At 37.6% G+C, this 22497-nt stretch overlaps 1 pseudogene; it reads left to right on the forward strand.

The window, feature by feature from the left end:
* The first annotated feature begins 7026 nt into the window (after positions 1-7026).
* Positions 7027-22497, forward strand: part of LOC130034756 (serine/threonine-protein kinase Nek4-like) — a 92301-nt pseudogene continuing 76830 nt past the window's right edge.

A 22497-nucleotide genomic window follows, 5' to 3' on the forward strand; every position in this document is an offset into this window, starting at 1 on the left:
CGGGCCCAGCAACGTCTCCATCATGAGACTTGTTGTTACTGTGTTTGGCATATCGAATACGTCAAGGGGAGCTTACCAGGCCTTGCCATGCAGGCGAGATACTCTCGGTAGCTTGCCAGGCTCTCTGAGGGGTGGAGGAATCGAACCCGGCTCTTAGCCAGGCTGGCCTCACGCAAGACAAATGCCCTACCGCTGTGCTATCGCTCCAACCCTTATCATTTATTTTCTTATTTTCTAAGAATGGTTGACTTTTTAAATGATGTTATGTCATTAATAAACATCTTCCTCTGCACTTTCAGTTTGTTTAGTTTCTGTTGATGTGTATATGTATCTTATTTCATTAATATTATGGTGGCTATAAACCATATGGTTTATATACTAGAGATTCTTATTCCTCACAGTTCTTGTGACTAGGAAGTCCATTTATGAAGCAGTTGAAGAGTCAGTGACTAGTGAGAAGTCACTTTCTTGATCCTAGATTGATTTCCTTTTCCTGCCCTTGCATTTTACTTGCAAGACACCAGGGCAGGAAGCTCCCTGAAAGTTCTCTTTCATAAGACCACTTAAACCCATTTATGAGAACTGTACGCTTATGACGAAATCACCTCTCAAAGCAGCCCTTTCCAAATACTATCACATTAAAGCTTATGTTTCCTCATGTGATACTTACATGAACATAAACATTTACTCTAAATCACTTTGTATTTATCTTTTCCTCTAAGTCATCTTAATCTTCTTTAAAGTTCATCCGGTACTTTTTCATCTTCACTAGTGCCATCTGATAATTCTATTAGTTTTAACTTTGATATTTCACTCTTATGTTCAACTTTAATTCTTTGATAATATTTTTATTTGGTAGCTCTTATCTGCCTATCACAGTTCTTTTCTGTTGACATTTTATTCTGATTCGGGGGTTAAAGTTTTCTATTGTGTGTGTCCAATAATTATTAGTTAGATGAATGGTAAATAAAAAAAATTGTCTGTGCTTTGTTATCTTCCTTTGAAGGATGATTTTTTGTTTTGTAGATTAGCATAATCCTTTCAATGTTAGCTTTTAAGCTATGTTAGAGTATTATAGCAATGGTCTTCCCCTTAGGTCTAGCTTTCTCTATTGCTAAAGCATAAGTGCTCTAGGGTGTTTAGTAAATTGTAAAGTCAAAAATAATATCTCCTCATTGTGGCTTACTGGAAATGACATACCTCCCAATCCTACACACTCAACTTTAACTCCCATGTGAAACTTTCATGTGAGATGTTTGATGTTCAGCCATAAAAACGAGGGGATTTCCCAGTAAATTTCCGGAGCTTCATCCCTCAAATCTACTAGCCTCCAGTGCTTCCTGTGCATTTCCTTAAGCTCTTCCCAAACTCATATCTGTATTTCTGCATTTTAGTGGGACTGCAGTAATCTTCTGGGGGGGTTTCTCTCACTGTGCAGGAATTCACATACTATCTCCTGAGGGAATGTTAAATCAATCACTGGAGCCAGTTAGCATTATAATATTAATCTCTTTTCTCAGGACATCTTCCTACTATCACATGGCCTATTATGAAAAAATTTAAAACATGATTTTAATTTTTTTCCAGTTTCTAGTTGTTTATCTGTTATATATGTACATATATTTATATATAACAGTATGTATAAATATACTGTTCAGTATCAGTTGGTTGCCAAACAGGGAATTGAAAGTCTCAAAGTTATGATAAAAACAAAAAAACAAATACATATATAATAAAATAACACATCTTAGTGATTTACTAAATCTAGCATTTTCTCCTCTGAAGAGGACTGCTTGTGTTCTGTCTCACTTTTTCTGCTCTTCACATTTATGTAATTAAATTTCTTTTAATTATAGTTTTATAGTATAGTTTTATAATAGTTTTATTTCTAAATAAAACTATTTTATTCAAAATAAAATGTGTACTAAATGTCACTGTCACTGTCACTGTCCTCCCATTGTTCATCGATTTGCTCAAGCGGGCCCAGTAACTTCTCCATTGGAGACTTTGTTGTTACTGTGTTTGGCATATCGAATACATCACGGGGAGCTTGCCAGGCTCTTCCGTGTGGGCGAGATACTCTCGGTAGCTTGCCAGGTTCTCTGAGAGGGGCAGAGGAATCGAACTCTGATTGGCCATGTTGGCTGCGTGCAAGGCAAACGCCCTACCGCTGTGCTATCGCTCTAATAATTTTAAGGATTATACTCTGAATCTAGCTTCATATAAATAATATTACCTTTTGAATGCATCATAGTGGGTTTTTTTAAGGTAAATTTTAATTACATCTCACAGTCATATTTGAGAAAACATAAGATGTGGGGCTGGAGCGATAGTACAGCGGGTAGGGCGTTCGCCTTACAAGCGGCCAACATAGCCGACCCGAGTTCGATTCCTCCGCCCCTCTCGGAGACCCCGGCAAGCTACCGAGAGTATTCGATATGCCAGACACAGTAACAACAAAGTCTCCAATGGAGACGTTACTGGGCCCGCTCGAGCAAATCGACGATCAACGGGAGGGCCTTTACCTTTTACCTTATTAAAAAAGTAAAATCATATGATCATGTCATATATAATCACTTAGAGTTAGGGAAACATATATCAAAACAAGTATGAGACACCATCTCAAAACAGCAAGAATAGTGCATATAAAAAAAAATTGGAAACAATCAATGTTGGTGATATGTGGCAAAAAAGGAACTCTCATCTACTGCTTTTGGGAATGTTGTCTAGTTCAACCGAGACGGAAAACAGTTTGGAGATTTCTCAGTAAAGTAAGAATTGAGCTGCCATATGTACTACCCAGCAATTTCACCTGTAGGTATCTACAGCCAAGGCAGATATTTATTCAAAATGACATGTATAACATTATTCATTGCAGCACTTAGAACAATAGCTAAGATATGAAAGCAACCAAAGTCCTGAAGGACCGATGAGTATACTATGAAGATGTAGCATATATACATGATGGAATACTATGAAGCTGAAAACACCAATGAAATCCAACAATTCTCAGCAATTTGGATGTAACTGGAGGATCATGTTAAGTGAAATAAGCTTAAAGTAAAAAGCAAACACAGGATAATTTCACTTATTTTTCAAAATAACTGGATGACGGAATGCAAGATATTAAAGGGGAAGGGAAGTTGTTAACAGGGATCACCCTTGACCCCAGAATATAAGAATGTGAAAAACAGAGAAAAAAAAAGAAATTTAGAGGGAAAATTAGAAGAGATAATGGAGACGGGATAAGGGCCAAAGACCTCAGTTACATTGGTGGTATAGGGAAGTGATATAGCTTTATACCCAAATCACAGAGGCAACCACACTGAAAGCATTAGCACCAAACTTAAAAAGGTGCCTGTTGGGTAGCCGATATAGTGTAGCAGGCAAGGCACTTGTCTCCACCTAGGCAAGTTGAGTTCAATCCCTGAAATCCCCAATGGTCCCTCAAGCACTGCCAGAGTGAATCTTGAATGCAGAGCCAGTAGTAACTCCTGAGCTCAGTGTAACCTTCCACCCACACACAAAAAAAGTGTGTGTGGGGGGGGAGGGACCAGAGAGATAGTACATTGTGTCAGCTGCTTGCCTTGCACATGGTGCACCCAGGTTCTATCAATGGCACTTATATGGTCCCCCAGTCTGCCAGGAGTAATCCCTGAGCACAGAACCAGGAGTAAGTCTTGAATACATAAGGGTGTAGCCAAAAATATTAGGAAAAAATATGCCTGTCAAGGAGGTAGGCTGGGTGGTGAGGTAAGAGACAACCCTGAACACTGGTGGAGGGAAGTGGACACTGGTGGTAGATGGTGCTGTAATACCACATGCCTAAAACTCACTTAAGAATAATTGTAAGTCATGGCCCCTTAATACTTAAGCAAGGTGGAAAAGAAAATATAACAGGATCAAGAATAGAAAAAAATGTATTGCTATTTCATATAAAATATTAAAATTATGTGTATTTAAATATCAACAATACAGATAGCATAGATGTTATAACACTTTTTATTAATAAACTAGGAATTTAATTGCCAAAAATACTTACTAAATAACTGAACACACAATATTGAAGTGAAAATAAATATGGAAATTATTTAGATTAGAAAATAGAATTAAAGAGCAGATGATTAAAGGGGTGAATTAAAAGATAATTTAAAGTTTCAATAGAAATAATGTTTATAGTCTATATAATTTAAATCACTGAAAAAATTAAAACTATACGTGTAAAAACAGCATAAGGCTGATGAGAGTACATAATTCAGGACACATGAACTATCATAAATTAGAAAAGAATTTTTCCTCAGAATTAATTGGCTAAATTATTAAACTACATAGAAATTAATATGGTGGCTAACATATAAATTCCAATATATTATGACAATAAAATATAAAATCTAATGTAAAATAATTACGTGAACCATAGTTTTAATGTAACATGTTTTTTAAAATTATTTCTATTTCAAGATAAAAAGATAAAAATTTGGGGGGTATGGTGTTGCTAGCAGGTCAGTCTGTACCTGTGAGTTGAGTGCATCAGCAGTCTAATGGCACCTTCAGACTTCCAGATACCCCAAAATTGCTGCTGAGCCTTTGGCCAGACCCCAAAAACTTGGAGCAAAGTTTACCAAGAAAGTAAACGGCCAAAAGTTAGATATGTTGGAGACACACCCACAAACCACCTTCGGCTCAGCTATATAATTGTAGAAGGCCTCTCTGGTTCCTGATAGAACTGCTTAATGGCCATGATCCCAGAGACTCAGAAACAAATCTTGAAACCCAACGGCTTTTGGCAGAAATGTGTCCAGTCCCTGCAGTAGGTTACAGGCGCTGGGCCACCCCATATGGGAATAGGTTTCATGCCTTGGCCTGTTCTTTCTGGCGGCCCAGTGGCCACCATCCCCAGAAGCCACTGGACACTCAGGTTTGGGCCTGCAGTGATGAGACATGTGGCGTCTCACAGGATGGGGGTGGAGCCGGCCTTTTTCTCCCCATCCCAACAAGACCCCAAGTCGTCACCCATGAACAGCCTCTCTGGCTCTTGATCAAGCTGCTTAACGGCCATGATCCCAGAGACTCAAAAACAAATCTTGAAACCCAGCAGCTTTTGGCAGAAATGCATCCGGACCCCGCAGTAGGTTACTGTCGCCGGGCCACCCCAGTGGGGAAAGGGTGCTGTCCCTGTACCTGCTCCCCCTTGGCGGCTAGGTGGTTGCCATCCTCTAGAGGCCTTTGGACAGTCAGGTTTGGGCCCTCAGTGATGAGACATGCAGGGCCTCATGGGATGAGGGTGGAGCTGACCCTTTCCACCCCCTCCCAACAAGACCCCAAGTAGCCTCCCATGAACGGCTTTTCTGGTGCCTGATCAAGCTGCTTAATGGCCATGATCCAAGAGACTCAGGAACAAATCTCGGAACCCAGCAGGTTTTGGCAGAAATCCCTCCAGATTTAATTGTTAAAATTTTGGTATTTCAAAATTGATGCAGCCACATGACATCATATGTTATTCATAATCATCAATAGAAAACAAATTGTCTACTGTTGCCTTTTCAGCAGATCTGAGTGTTGGGGTAAAATCCCAAATAATAATGGTGGGTCTGGTGTCAAAATTTTGAATGTAATCAAAGTAGAGAGAGAGTAATGTGGAAATCATCTGCCCCACAGGTAGGGGGAGGGTGTGGGATGGAGGTATACTGGGGCTTTTGGGAGTGGAGAATGGGCACTGGTGAATGTACAGGTGTTTCATTGTATGACGGAGATTTAAACCCGAAAGCTTTGTGATCTCTCTCACAGTGATTCAATAAATAAAGTTATAAAAAATTTTAAAAAAGTAAGGTGGAGCTCATGCCCAATTCAATCAGCTAATCAGTGGCTGAACAAATAACAGTACTCCTACATAAAAAAATAAAATAATAATAAAAAAGATTAAGATTTTGAATTCCTAAATAATTGGACCACATAAAATATGTGGAGAGTGGTCTTAAGCATCTTAAGCATGGCTAGTGGTCTTCAGCATGGATAAATTTGGATGAGCCTCACGCATGAAGGAACTGGCAGAGGAACCCAGGTGTTAGGGACCCAGGGCATAGATCTCCAAGCCTTCTCAGATTGGGACTGGGGCCTCCTCCATCCAGATCCCCCACCTTCCAGTATATAGGCTTTACACCCACCAACTGCTCCCCAGCGCTGTGTAATCCCATCAATGGCCAAGACCCAGAGACTATAAAACCCTGCTCCCAGACATCTTTTTATCTAGTTGTTACTCTGGAGAGCCTGGCAGACTACCAAAAGGGTCCTGCCCACACAGCAAGGTCTGGCAAACTCCCCGTGGTGTATTCAATATGCCAAAAACCAGCAACAATGATGGCTCTCATTCTCCTGACCCTGAAATAGCCTTGAGTGTGGCACTTTTTAAAATCTCAGGGCTAGGAGAAAGGAGACATTACTGGGGCCTGCTTGAGGCATCAATGAACAACAGGATGACAGTGATACAGTGACAGTGATAAAATATGTTCCATAAAAGTTGGCATATCAATCTAACTTCACAGGATAATAACAAGATACAACTCTTATATGTGGAATTTCTTTAACTCTAAGAAGAGTTTGGTATTTCTAAAATACAGAAAAAATACTAATAATAAAAACTAAAATGGAAAATAAACATTTAAAGATTATCTAACGTATGGCATTTCGTTTGGTTCTTGAGTTCCACTGTCCTGTGCTCAGGGCTTACTCCTGACTCTCTGCATAGGGATCACTCCTAGAAGGACTCAGGTCCATACGATGTGCTCTGGATTTAACCCCAGTCAGCAGTGTAGATGGCAAGCATAGTACCTGTTATACTATCAGACCCAATTAAAAAAATATTCCTTTGAAAAAATAAAAAATATAGACACAGTCATGAATTTGAGCTGGTGGACTCCCAAACAATGCTCAGGAGATTCAAGGATGCCACCAAAAATTCTTGGACAACTAGGCCAGTAGTTCAATGCAAGGGCCAAAAATGCCGAGCTACTCATTCCTTGTAGTACCATGGACTCTCTGGCACCTGCAGGAAAGCTGAGGGTATTCAATCATACACAAGTGGTGCTCTGGGCTCTTCCAGAACTGCACTCTGCAATACTCAAGGGACCATGAGGTTCTGGGAATCCAACTGGACTTGAGATAACTAGTATACTATCTCCTGATTCCAAGTTCACACCTTTTTTAACTTGAAAAATCCACAGAAAATCAGATTTTAGTTCAGAATTTGAGGTCAAATTTAGTTTTAAGATTTAAACCTGACATTATATATTCAATTCTACTGCAAGTCTTGGGCTGGAGCGAAAGCACAGCAGGTAGGACATTTGCCTTGCACACAGCCAACATGGCCGACCCAAGTTCGATTCCTCCTTCCCTCTTGGAAAGCCCGGCAAGCTACCAAGGTATCTCACCCACGCGGCAAAGCCTAGCAAGCTACCAGTGACGTATTCGATATGCCAAACACATAAGTCTCACAATGTTACTGGGCCCGCTCGAGCAAATCGATGAACAATGGGGTGACAGTGACAGTGACTGCAGGTCTTATTTAAAATAGATTAAGGCCTGAGGGAATTAATGTCCATCTTGTCTTTAAGAAGACACTGGAAGTTTCTAAACAAGGACACAATATAATAAAAATCTGTCTTTAATAAATGATTTGGTGTATGTGAGGAGCAGTTGGTTGGGAAAGATTTTTAAGAAAAGTAGAAGCTAAGTAACTTAGCAAGAGATTATTCTATCATTCAATCATTCATTCATTCTTCCAACAAATCATTATAGAGTGCCCTTTGTAACCTAAATACCAGATACTATGACTAGTGTAGAAAATGAAATGGATAAGATCCTGCCCTCCTAGCACTTTGTTCCAGCAGAGAAACAATAAGTAAAACTTTTAAAAAGCCATTATACATTTTTAGAAGAATTAAGAAGAAAACCATGAAGGTGAAAAACCATAAAGGGAGGGCATCTTTGCACTGGTGCCTGGTAACCATAAGTGAGAGTTTGGCTAAATAGCGTGCAGCGGAGCACAGTTCTGCAATGGCTGTAGTGTTTCCATGAAGGAAAGACTCTCGGAGACATTCGAGAGAGTGAATTGCTAACAAACCGGATATAGAGATTTAAGGAGCATTCTTAAATTTCAGGTTGTAGCAACTGGTTGTCTGGCAGTGTTCATAACTGAGATAGGAAATACAGGAAGACTGCCAGATGTGAGTGGACGTGCTGAGGTAACAGCCATTGGAAGTGTCCAGTTGGTTATTTTTAGTTCTTCTGAAGGCGTTTCAGAAACATCCCATGACCCACAATTGAAGTATAGATTTCTCTGTGCTGTTGAAAAACGGGTATAAAGGGAATAATTAGAAGAGACTAGTAGCTTAGAAACAAATGTAAACATATAAAATCACATATGTACATGCTCATTAGCATTTTAAATTAATAAGGTTAAAAGCGGAATATTAAACTATTAAGTCTTAGAAAATTGGATTATTTGAAAAAGTAAGGGTGAGTTAGATCTTCACTAAACCGCATACATAAAATTCCAAATAACTTTAATTATTAAATGTGAGAAAGAAAAATTATTTTTAAAAGCAAAATGAGTAGAACAAGAAAAATCTATACAAAATTTCTATAGAAACAATAATTTAAAGCATATATCAAAATAATTAGAAAATAATAAAACAAACAACTAAATTTGCACATTTCTATTTAAAAATAAGGGTAACAAGGTCCTAAACTAATTTGCAAAACATTTTCTACCATTTTAATACCTAACAAGGAGATGTTAATAAAGACAGAATTATATGACATTAGATTTTATTTTATTAGTGGTCCTTCCAAATTAATTTATCAGCTACTGCAATCTTGTATAGAACACCATTGCTATTTTTTTTCTTTCTGTTCATTCTTCGAGGGGAACCCAACTATAACTTAATATTTGACAGAAGCAGTCTTGTCACCCAATATAGAAGACAAAAAAATAGATCTTTCTTTCAAAAGCTATTGATGGTAAAAACATATTAGATACTCACACACGTGCAAGACTTCTCTAACCTAGAACTAAAATAGAAAAAAGTAGAGACAAGTTCAGGTATATTACAGTGGTGATGGCAGTAACATTCAGTCAATAGAATTAGTTCCAGAACTCAATCTTTTAGTTCAATCAACTGATACATGTTAAGGGCCTTTCTCAATAATTGAGCTAGACACTGCTTATGACAAGCTGATTACTGGATCTTCACGACAGTTTAAGGTCACAAAATATAACTCTGCTTCTAAAAGAAGGGAGAAAGGATAAATCTTGATCCACAAACTCCCTTATCCCTTTTACCAAAGTTCCCACTTTGAAATTTATTTCTCATGCTTTCAAGTAGCACATATCAGGGTTTCTTAGAGGAATGGAGAGTTGTTGCCCACATCTTCAAGGTCAGTGGCGAAATGGACACACTAAAACAAGAGGTAATAAGGTGGTTCTCGTACATAAAAGAAGGATAAGGAACAACAGGAGTAGAAAGGACATAAATCTAAGGCAGTAGCAGCCTCCAACCAGATCCATCTAATCCAAGGTCAGAGAGAACAAAGCAATCTACCTCTCTAGGTAGAACGCAAGACACATACACGCATCTGGGGTGGTGTATAAACTAAAGCTAATGTACACTTGAAGACCATTAAGGGCATCGAAAAAGGTAGAAAAAGTGGTAAGAGATGGAGTGTTGTAAGGGGTAATGGACCAGATCATTTTAGCCATTTTAAGGACATTGATTTTACTGAGTGAAAAGGGTAGCTATTACTACAGTACATTATAAAAATGTCTTTGGTGGTTGTGTGGCTGTGTTGAAGTTAACCTATTGGGAGTGAATGCAGGCACAATTATCAGGCTCCTACAAAAATCCAGAACATTGGTGGCCTGAGCCAGAGGAATAGCAGGGAAGGAAATGAGGGACAGATTCCAGACATGTTTTAAAACAAAAGCCCATGGAATATCCTTGTTTTAAACTTTTTCACAAAATGGATTTTCCGGCAGTCTAAGAAGCTGTTAAAACTTTCTAAGAATATAAAAAAAAAACTTTCTAAGAATAAAATAAGACTTCCAACTAAAAATGATGGCAAGAGACAAATATGGACATATAATGAAAAAGAAATCACTATAACTGAAACAAATAATTCTTAATGTATATGCACCAACATAGCAGCAATGAAATATATAAAGTGAATTATAACAGCCCTAAAGGGAAACATTGACAGCAACACAATAATAGGAGGGGAACCTAACATGCAACATAGAGCAAAACATATAACAGAGACAGGAAATCACCTGCAAACTAAAGGCATTAAATGTCAACTTAGATGAGATAGACTTGATATATATTGACAGTACAGTTTACTCCAAAAATGCAGATATTTTAAAGCAATTAATTATTCAAATTTAGACTCTGTGATTTATGATGCTGTTAGTACTAATATTTCAGAAATACAATGTTGCTGGCACTGCAATTGCCACAAGAATATCAGCATCCCTCAATTGCCACTAGGTCCACTTTCAACCTTCTCCCCTTCCCACTTCTGCTCACAGACTCAGTTCAATAGGAACACTCTTATGGTCTGTTGTAAATGGACATTATTTTTTCCCTTACTATGTTGCTTTATACTCCACGTATGAGCAAGATCATTCTGCAGTCACTAACTTCACTCAGAATGATCAAATGATCTCTTCAATCATCATTTCCATCTTTGTAGCAGCAAACGTCAAGACTTCAATTTCATCAGTTCCTTTTCCTTTAGGTTGGTACATTGATTACACTATTCAATTCATTTAACTTTGAGATATAATGTTTATGAGGTAGATACTGTTATTCCTCCTGCTTCAGTGGTAAAAAAATCGGAAACACAGAAAAGTTACACACCTTGCATAGGTCTCCAAGCTAATACGGGGTAGAAATGGAACTTGAAGGAAAGAAATCTAGCTCTGGACCATCACCCCAATTTACGATGTCAGTCTTTATTGTGGCTGAGTAGTATTTCATTTTGTGTAACTACCACAGGGTTTTTTGAGTTTTATTAAAGAACTGTTATTTACAAAGTTGGTAATAGTTGAGTTTTAGGCATATAATATTTCAACATCAATCCTACCACCACTGTCAACTTCAATCCACCAGTATTCCCATATTTCCTCCACGACCCAACCCCTACCCAATCCCTGCCTGTCAACTTGACAAGCACATTACAAAGTTCCAGTGCTTGCAGCTTAGATCTCAAACATTCGATTTTTTTTTGAGTCTGTGTTTTGGATATACAGTTATACCACTCATTTATATCACCACTATTACTGAAGCCTGGGCTGGAGCGATAGCACAGCGGGTTGGGCGTTCGCTTTACAAGCGGCCAACATGGCCGACCCGAGTTCGATTCCTCCGCCCCTCTCGGAGAGCCCGGCAAGCTACCGAGAGTATTCAATATGCCAGACACAGTAACAACAAAGTCTCCAATGGAGACGTTACTGGGCCCGCTCGAGCAAATCGACGATCAACGGGAGGGCCTTTACCTTACTTTTACCTTACTGAAGCCTGGAATGCATTACTTCCCATTCTCTCAACCACCCCCCACCTTGATTTCTTTCCCTCTCTGTCCTTCTCTTCTCTAAACACTGGGGTAAAGGATGATCTTGGTATACCCCAGTATAAAACTCCAGGGAGGGCTGCCAGGGAGAGGCCCTATGGCTCTCCCCCTTGCTGCTTGCATTCAAGGTGGGCCCAGGCCACTTGCCCAGCCGAAGCAGTCCAGGCCATGAGGCAGATGGAAGGAGGAAATGAGGGCCAAGACCTTTGATTGATCAGATGCCGTTTATTTGATTCTCCCCACGTGCCTGTCCCAGTCTCTCTGAGCCTCCCGTTTTAGTCTCACATTGCCCCTCATTCCTGTCCCCTTCTGTCTCTCCTGCTCATCTCTCTGTGCTCCATCTCACATCCTGGGCTCTCTCTTTCCACCTGCTTCTGCATTCTTCTTCTACATTCTTCTCTCTCTGTCCCACTTCCTAGTCTCTCTGCACTCCATCTCGCAGCCCTGCCTCTCTCTCATTTCTCCAGCTCTCTTCAGCTTCTAGACTCTCCAACTCCCCTGCACACTTGGCTGAAACTGCACCCAGTCAGGTAGCAAAATCAACATAAGAAAGCTCTTCCTGAGGGCCCACCAGGCTCAAAGGAAACACCACCTAAGAGGTAGGGCAGCTCTCCTGGGAACATCTTGCCACAGACTCAGACTACAGCACTCAGGCCAGATCAATCATTCCTAACCCTAGCAAGGTACAAATCTAGTTTTAATTTTTGGATCATGACAGCGTTTGTCCATGACCAAGCTCTTAACTTATAGTTAAGCATTAGGCACTTTGGCCAGGCCCATTTCGATGCCAGGGTAGCACATAGCTTACCGCTTACCTTGGTCTCATCCAGTCCCTCATCGGGACCCTGGTTTTGGGGGTGCTAGGAAGTAAGGACAGCTGAGGCTTAGGTCTAGAGAAGAGATGCCCAGAAGGAAAAAAAACCTGAGAGTCATGTTACAAAAGCATAGAATTTACTATCTTCTTGTGTTGATACAAAAAGGACATTGTTCTGAATAACCTACACATAAGGCTTAGGGAGAGGAGAAAAACAATATTTACAAGTCAACAGAGCACAAATAAAGAAGTTACAAATAAACATAGAGAAATGGCAGCACTGTGATGGCAGCAGCCCAATAAACCTAAACTACCTGAGGCCATGCAGGAAGGACAAAATAATGTTATCCTACATCCTCCTTTACTACAATGTTTTTTCATCCAGTATGCCACAGATAAGTAAGATCATTCAGTATTTGTCTTTCTTCTTCTAGCTTTTAACTTATTTCTTATTTTTTTCAGTTTAGCTTTGGCTACTTGCGGTATTTTCTGATTCCACACAAACTTTATTATTAACTTTTCTAGATCTTGGAAAAATGTCACCTGAATTTGCTTGGGGATTGCACTGAATCTATTTAATAGCTTAGGTAGAATAGTCATTTTGATAATATTGATTCTTATAATTCATGGGCATGTAATATTTTTCCATCTCCTAAGGTCTTTTTCTATCTCATAAGTGATTTAAAATTATCATGGTATAGATCTCCCACATTTTTTGTTAAGTTGATTCTTAGATACAAGATGTTTATGAAGATTCTCAACAAAATACTAGCAAATAGAATTCAACTACTCATCAAAAAGATCATACACCATGACCAAGTGGGATTCATCCCAGGAACTCAAGGATGGTTTAACATTTGGAAATCAATCAAAATAGTCCATCATATCAGAAAAAGAAAAGATAAAAACTATATGATCATATAAATAGATGCAGAGAAAGCATTTGACAAGACCCAACTTCTGTTTATGATGAAAACCCTCACCAAAATGGGGATAGAGGGTACTTTCCTCAATACAGTTAAAGTCATCTACCACAAGCCTACAGCAAGCTTCATCCTCAATGGGAAAAAACTGAGAGCCTTCCCCCTGAGATCAGGGACTATACAAGGATGCCCAATCTCTCCACTGCTGTTCAATATAGTACTGGAAGTACTTGCAATAGCAATTAGGCAAGGAAAAGATATTAAGGGCATCCAGGTAGGAAAGGAAGAAATCAAGCTGTCACTATTTGCAGATGATATGATACTATATTTTGAGAACCTTAAGATCCCTACCAAGAAACTCCTAGAAACAATAGACTTGTATAGCAAAGTTGCAGACTATAAAATCAATACCCAAAAGTCCATGGCTTTCCTATACGCAAACAGTTAGGGAGAAGAAAGCGACATGAAAAAAACAATCCCGTTCACAATTGTGCCCCAGAAAATCAAGTACCTAAGAATCAACTTAACTAAGGAAGTAAAGGACCTGTACAAAGAAAACTACAAAACGCTACTTCAGGAAATAAAAGAGGACACGAGGAAAGGTAAAGGTAAAGGTAAAGGCCCTCCTGTTGATCATCAATTTGCTCGAGCGGGCCCAGTAACATCTCCATTGGAGACTTTGTTGTTACTGTGTTTGGCATATCGAATACGTCACGGGTAGCTTGCCAGGCTCTGCCGTGCAGGCGAGATACTCTCAGTAGCTTGCCGGGCTCTCCAAGAGGGGCTGAAGAATCGAACTCGGGTTGGCCATGTTGGCTGCGTGCAAGGCAAATGCCCTACCGCTGTGCTATCCCCTGCTCATGGATTGGGAGAATTAATATTGTCAGAATGGCAATACTTTCCAAAACATTTTACAAATTCAATGTGATCCCTATAACGATACCCATGCCATTCTTCAAAGAAATGGAGCAAACTTTTCTGAAATTCATATGGAACAATAAACCCCCATGAATAGCTAAAGCAATTCTTGGGGAAAAGAAAATGGGAGGGATCAACCTCCCTAACTTTAAACTCTACTACAAAGCAGTAATAATTAAAACAGCATGGTACTGTAACAAAGGCAGGGCTGCAGATCATTGGAACAGGATTGAATATACTGACATCTCCCCCAAACATATGATCATCTACTCTTTAACAAGGGAGCAGAAACGTGAAGTGGAGCAAAGAAAGCCTCTTTAACAAATTGTGCTGGAAAAACTGGATGGCTACATGCAAAAAAATGGGCTCAGATCTCTGCCTAACACCGTGCACAAAAGTAAGATCAAAATGGATTAAAGACCTCGACATCAGACCAGAATTCGTAAGGTACATTGTAGACAAGGTTGGCAAAACCCTCCACGACATTGAAGTTAATGGTATTTTCAAAGATGTCATGCCACTGGATACTATTTTAAATGGCAGACTCCTTGATTGCTTTTTCCTCTCATTCATTTTTGTCTATAAGATCTTGACCAATTTTTTGTATTGACTTTGTACCTCGTCACTTTCCTGTTTTGGTTTATTGTTTCTAGGAGCTTTTTTGTGGACTTGTTAGGGTCTTGTATGTATATTTTTATGTCATATGCAAATAGTAGTAATTTGAATTCCTTTTTCCAACTTGAATTAATTTGATTTGTTTCTCTTGCCTGATTTCTATAGTCAGGACTTCTAATACCATGTTAAATAGAAATAGAGAGAGTGAACATCCTTGCCTTATAACTGATCTTAGAGGGAATTCTTTTAGTTCTCATCATTAAGTATGATACTGGTTGTTGGCTTATTTTAGATAGCCGTTATTACCTTGAGGAAAGTTATTTCCACCCCTATTTTGTTGAGGGTTTTATCGTGAAAGCATGTTGGATCTTGTCAAGGGCATTGACATCAATAATCTTTCATTTTATTAACATGTATTATTTTAATTTATTTACCTATGTTGAACCAGGCTTGCATGCCTGGGATGAATACCATTTTAACAGGGTGTATGAGTTTTTAAATGTCTTTTTTATTCAGTTAGCTAAGATTTTGAAAAAGAATTTTGCATTAATAATCATCAGGAAGATTGGTCTGAAATTTTCTTTTCTGGAAGATGCACTGTCTGCTTTGGGTATTAGTGTAATATTTGCTTCATAGAAGGTTTTAAGAAGGGTTCCTGTGTCTTACATTTTAGATAGTTTAAGGCATAAAGGCAGCACACGTTCTTTGAAGGTTTGATAGAATTTAGCAGAGAACCCATCTTTATTGGGACTTATGTTATTGGGGAGATTCTTAATTACTGTTTCAATTTTTTCACTTGTGATTGACCTATTTAGGCTTTCTATTTCCTCCTCATACAGCTTTAGGAAATTTAATGACTCAAATATTCTATCCATTTCTTCTAGATTCTCTAGCCTAAGAGCATAAAATTGCTTATAGTAAACTCTCATTTTAATTAAATTCATAATGCAATATTGAATCATTGTGAGATATACAGTTACAAAGTTGTTCATGATTAACTTTTGTCATACAATGTTCCAACACCCATTCAGTGCCTATTTTCCCCGATTACTGTTTACAGTTTTCCCATTCCTGGAGCCTGCCTCTATAGCAGAAACTTTTCTTCTGTCTCTTTCTTTCTCTCACAATTTCCTTTTAGGCACTGTGGTTTGTAATACTGTTATTGAAAGGGTATTGTGCAAATCACTTTACCTTCTTTCAGCACCAAGATTATGTCCAGAGTGATCACTTCCAACTATCATTGTCACAGTGGATCCCTCTCTATCCTAACTGCCCTCTTATGCCCATCACATTGATTATAATTCATTACTTTAAAAATACTATTGCTTTAAAATTATAGTATCTAAATACAGTAAGCAAATTTTAATATGAAAATTATGCAAAACCTAAAACGCTGAATAAATTCAGTGAATGTTTCACAAATATAGATCAAACCATTTGACACTAGATGTGTTAACTATTAAGAACTAATGAAGAAACATAGTAAGAAGCAGGTGTTTTTTAAAAAATTCTTTAAACAAGATTGGTTTTAATATTGGAATATTTATAGTAAAGTCTGAATACTTTAGTAAAAATGACAAAACCATGTTGCAAAAGTTAAGTATGAAATAAATGATATCATATCTTGTTTTTAGGCAATCTCTCAGGAAAAATTAGAAATGAGCATTTTATTCATTTTTAGGTATGCAAAAAAACAAGAACAGTAAAAAATATAATTAGGAATTCTTATAAGTTAAGAAAATATTTAATTAATTTTGGTATAATTTTAAAGAAAAAATCAGCAAAAGTTTGTTTTTAATAAGGGTTTTATTTTCAAGTGCTACCCAGTTCAAATTATATCAAATTGGTAAAAAGCATGTTAAAATATCTGATCCAGCATAAGCTTAACTAGCTTCAGAAGGATAAGATCTGAAAGTTTGCCAAAAAATTCACTGAAAATCATGTTACTAAAACTTAAAACTACAATTTTTTTGTGTTTTCATATGTACTTACTCTAGATCTATAAAGGGCCTATAAGAGGTAAAATAAAAGTAAACTAGTTATTCAAGCAGATGGATCCCTTGTCAATGAATTTCAGGAAATCCATATGAAAAACACACACCCAAAAGATAATGTTTTGGGAGTTTCTTTACTAGCCCTGAGCTCAATACTGGGAATATCCAAACACTATTTACAAAAGATATTTTGTACTCCTTTGTGTATTGCCCAAGATCAGTAAACAATCTAAATGTGCAAGAATAGATGGAATAAGAAACAATGGTGTATATACACAATGAAATACTACTTAGCCATAAAAAGGGGGGGAAATGAAATCATACAATTTGCCAATACATTGTTGGAACTGTAGGATAGCATGCTGAGTGAAGTTAGCCAGAAGGAGAAGGACAGATACAGAATGATCTAGCTCATGTGTAGGATATAAGAAAACACAATAATAATAGGAACTAATTGTCAATGGTAACTGATACTGAGAGCCTGCCTGAAGAATTAGGTTTAGATAGGTTAAGTCAAGGGTCTGTGGAAAGGAATCTTGATACATTGGGAAGGGACATGAACACTATGAAGGTTGGTGTGGTGTTTAAACACTGTTTCTGAACTTGATTATTAACAGTATTATAAATCTCAGGGCTTACCAATTAGAGGGGGAAAAACTGGATATACCTCAAACCCTAGGGCCAGGAACAATTAAGGCAATTCAACAGGAATAAATTCCTGACAAAACTCTCAATGAAAACCACCAGGACTCAAAGACTTTTCCATAAAGATGCCCTAGCAGCTGACTCTCATCAGCACATAAAAGCCCCATGCTGAGGCAGTGTGGAAAAGGTTAGAAGCACACTTGCATTCTCGAGTTTCCCACATTCCACTTCAAGGTATGTCCTTCACATAATGAGTTCTCACTTTGCTCTCTCATACGGCTTTAATAAAACTATTTACTTGGCTAATAGTTTTCTCTGGAAATTCCTTTGCATAGGAATAGATAATGAACCTAGAAAAGAACCAATGTGGAAATTAAGACTTTTTTTTTCCCTGTAAAGAACATAAAGAACATTTTCTTGCCTCGCCATTCGGAAGGAAAGGATGAACTCCCTTGCCACACAAAACAAGTTTGTTTTAGGTGCAACCTGATGACTATTTTAGTGAACTTGATGAGACCTTAGAGTCTGTGCTGTATAGGATCAGGTGCAGAGTTTATTATTCCTGACTTCCCCAGAACTAACTTTGTTTTGGCAAGTCATCCAGGAGTGGGTTAGTATTTTCTGCTGTAGCACCTCTTCACTCTATCACTCTCTTTCACATTCATAAGAAATAAAAGGGATTCTTTTAAAGGAGAAAAAAAACCAAAACATTGTGTTCAATTGGAATGATTACAGATCTAGTGTATTGAAGAGGGAATTCAACATAAAAGGATCATTTGTTCATAAAATTAATCAATATCAATTTAGATCAGAATAATTGATAAAATCTAACTGGATTCACTTAAAGACAAAAAGTTATTCTGATATCTGTTAAAGATACTATAGGTTTCTATCAAAATTGCAGTGAGGTAAAGATACTATAGGTTTTAATCAGTAATGCAGTGGAATGTTAACAGCATAAAAGAGAGATTACCTCAATATTAAATATAAGAATATAAGAACAACTGGTTGAGTATAACAAGTCCATACATAGACAAGAAAGGTTGTATGTGTAGCATTAATGTATGGAAAATTACTAAGAGGTCACGTCAAAGATAGAAATATTTTTTTTCCTGGATAGACTTAACAGGACTCTCTAAAGTATGCCAGAATGATATGTATAATGTGGGATGGTGATATATGAGTGATTTGATCTGTTACTGTGGGTGATCATATGTAAAAAAAAGGTAAAAAATGATTCACTCTAAACAGATTTAGCAGGATTCCTATTAAAATTGGATTCTCCGAGGATGGTAGCCAATGCCCAAGGATGAGTCCTAATCTATAAGAGTCAAAAAGACTCGTGAAAGTTTGGTCAAAGAATGTATCCATCATTATAACATTTTTAAGAAAAATATATAATTTACTTTTTATACTCAAGGGTCCATGGCATCAAAAAGATATAGATAGCTAGGGTTTGCATTTATCTGACCCTAATTCCATGCTCTTCTGTAGAGGCTTTCAAGAAATTCCAGATGTGGCCAAAATGACTCTCTAGCACCTCTTGGATGACCTGATTAGAACTCCCTGCTGGACAAGAATAGGCAGGAAGGTGTGTCCTCCTCAAGCCTCTTAGACACTTCATGGGTAAACTCACATCCAATCCTCACTCCAAATCTAGACGATCCTAGATCACAGTTCTGGAAGCACTATACAATTACTTTCTCACCTGACAAGGTTCTTCAGCCATAGCAAACAACCAAGTCTACTTACATCACATCAAGCAAGGCAGGTCCATTGAGTTCAATGAGACCCATCATCAATATTTTCAAGGCTTGGGCATTTGGGGAACACCTGAAGCCACTCCACATTGACCTGAATCGGAGTGTGGCCTGAATTGACCACAACTGACACTTACTCTTCCTCAGACTGTACAGACTCATAAACTCAGGACCCCTGTGACTGTGAACTATGGAAACAATCTAGTTCATTTTAAGCTCTACATCATTCTTGTGGATTTCTACATTCAAGTTAGCAGGGAGGTTAAGAACGTGAGTCATTAAAAAGTAAAAGAAAAGGAAATTTTATTTAACTTAAAGAACTTTTTGACAAAATATTTAGTATTTAGGATCAGATCCATGAATAATGGGTAGACAAAGTATAAGTCTATGTCAGGATTATTGATGTGTCCTGCACACAATTTTTTATTACGCTGACTTGAGAGCAATAGGATCTATAATTTTTAAATATTTTGCCAGTAAAGTTCTATAAACTCGGAGGAGGGGTATAAATAATGGAATCAATTAAAATCTTAGCAACATGTATAGACATTAATTTTATAGTGTGTCTATCATAATATACTTATGAATATAGTAGAAAGATTCATACCAAGACTATTAATTATCAACTAAGGGAAAAAGTGAATTAGTTAATAATGAAATACATTGCATAAAAACAAATATCATCTGGGTTCACATTTTAACTACACAAAAGAACTTCAAATAGACAAATGAAATTATCAAAAACAATGATAATAACATTGGGATTTGAAATTTCTTACTAAACAAGTCACAAAACCAGCAACCACATAAGAATAAAACAGCCAAATTGACCACATAAAAGCATTCCATTTTATTCATGTGAAAAGAAACCACATGTAAAATTAAATTATAGCAAAAGACTGTGATTTTTCCAAATATTTAATGGGCACACATGGTTTATAAACATTGTCTTAACATACTTCTAAGAACAACCAAGCAAACACATATCCTAATATAGAAGCAAGCAATAGGGGACACAGAGATACAATGGGTTGGAGACTAGCCTTGTACTCAGTTGACCTAGGTTCAATCCCTGGCACTTCATGTGGTCCCCTGAGTCCCACCAGGAGTGATCCTTCAGCACAAAGTCAGTAGTAAGCCTTGAGCAACACTGAATCATCTCCCACCCCCCAAAATAGCAAGCAATATCAACAAATAATAAAAATAAAGATAATTTCCCCAAAATACAAATTTTTATAGTACTTTTTCAGAAATATAAATGACAACAGTAGCACTGTGGCACTGTCCTCCTGTTGTTCATTGATTTGCTTGAGTGGGCCCAGGAGTGTCTCCGTTATGAGACTTGTTACTATGTTTGGCATATTGAATATGTCATGGTAGCTTGCCATGAGGTCAAGATACTCTGGGTAGCTTGCCGGGCTCTCCGAGTGGGGCAAAGGAATTGAACTCAGGTTGGCCAGGTCAACTGTGTGCAAGGTAAACGTCCTACCTGCTGTGATATCTCTCCTGCCCAACAGTATTGAGATATGTTTTTCTGCTCTGGTGGGTGAAATAAATTAATCCAAAAATTAAAGGTTCATCCTACCTGCTACTGGAAAAAAAGATATTCACATATTCTATCTTCATAAAGTATTATCCTCTTAGATAATAATCTGACAGAATTGCATATTTAAAACACATCATTTTTTTAAGTTATTCCATTTGCAAACATATGCTTCATAAACAGTTTTGCCTAGTCTACTTATCAAATTCGAGTGAATTATTCATATTTAATTTATAAATAAGAGTTAATACAAATATTCACAAAAGTTACATAGTTTATACATATTATTTTCCAGGCATGCTAGCAGAGAAATCCAGAGTAAAAGATTTAATCTTTATTTAATCTTTAACCCCAGCCCAGTGGAAAAGCTGGACTGATATAATTTTATTTGGATTCCTGCTCTATGTTTAAAAAAATTAAAAGTAGTTTCTCGGCTGGAGTGATAATACAGCAAGTAAGGAACTTGCTTTGCATGCAGCTGACCCAAGTTATGTCCTCAGCATTCTTTATGGTCCACAAACCCACCAGAAGTGACACCCGAGCACAGAGCCAGGATTTTAACTATAAGCACTGCTGGCCCAAACCAAATAAACAATTAAATTTAAAAAACAATTAAAAATAATTTCCGGCACCCAGATTTTTCCCATGATGGCTTAGCTGCAGGTCTGCCTATCACCTAAGACAGGTTACATTGCCCTCTGCTCATCTTAATGATACCCACCAGCTTACAGTTTAACCTTGACTGCATTCTTTCAGCATGATCAGTTCTGTCATCTAATTTTTCAAATCTACCAAGATAGTCTTCAGGCACACAGAGCTCTCTTGCCATGTGAACATTATCTCTTCAAGTACCGGTTTATTTTGCTGGAGCTCTAGGTTCAAAGGTACAGTGGTTTTAGAGATCTCCCACTGCCTTATTTTTAATGTCTTGTTACTTAATCTGGTGGTATTTTAAAGAACTTTGTTTTCAAAATGGAAAGGAAATTTTTAGGAACTCATAAGTACCATTAGAGAAATCTACTTGTACACATATGTTGCAAGGACAATAACTGCACGTATGCAATGATTTTTTTATCAGCAAAATATAAAATGTTCCTAAGAAATATGTACTTTGCATTAAAATTTGGAATATAAAATGAAACCCACAGGTGCTAAATTGTTTATTTTTAAAAAGTTTTTAATTATAAAATAGGTGATATGTTTGCAATTATGTTGGAATAGATGATGAGTATTAAAAAAAGAGCAATTTTTTAATTTATTTCAGTTCAGAGTCAACTAAGAAACAAAGGAATAAATCAGAGGAGAAATAAAAATATCAGGCTGTGTAATGATACCATTGGAGTCATGAGAATTTCTCAAAACAAACTCCCAGAATTAGACGCTTACCCACCCACTTACAGACAACCCTGGGCAACTGAAAGTACATACCATCTTGCACATACAGTGCCTCACCCAAATAAAAGTTATTTATGGCATGGAGAACCCAAGTGAGCACTTGAATACCAAAAATAGGGACGTCTTCTTTCATAGGCCTTCCTCCTTTTCAGTTTAGCTACCAGAGAAGTCACTCATCCTCACAGGGAGAAAAGAGAACGTAAGGGTGAGAGGCATCAGTGTTCATCCTTGTTCTTCCACATGACCCAAATGACAGAGCAATAGA

Source organism: Sorex fumeus, unplaced genomic scaffold, assembly GCF_029834395.1.
Source record: "Sorex fumeus unplaced genomic scaffold, SorFum_2.1 ptg000061l, whole genome shotgun sequence".
In the NCBI taxonomy this organism is placed as follows: domain Eukaryota; kingdom Metazoa; phylum Chordata; class Mammalia; order Eulipotyphla; family Soricidae; genus Sorex; species Sorex fumeus.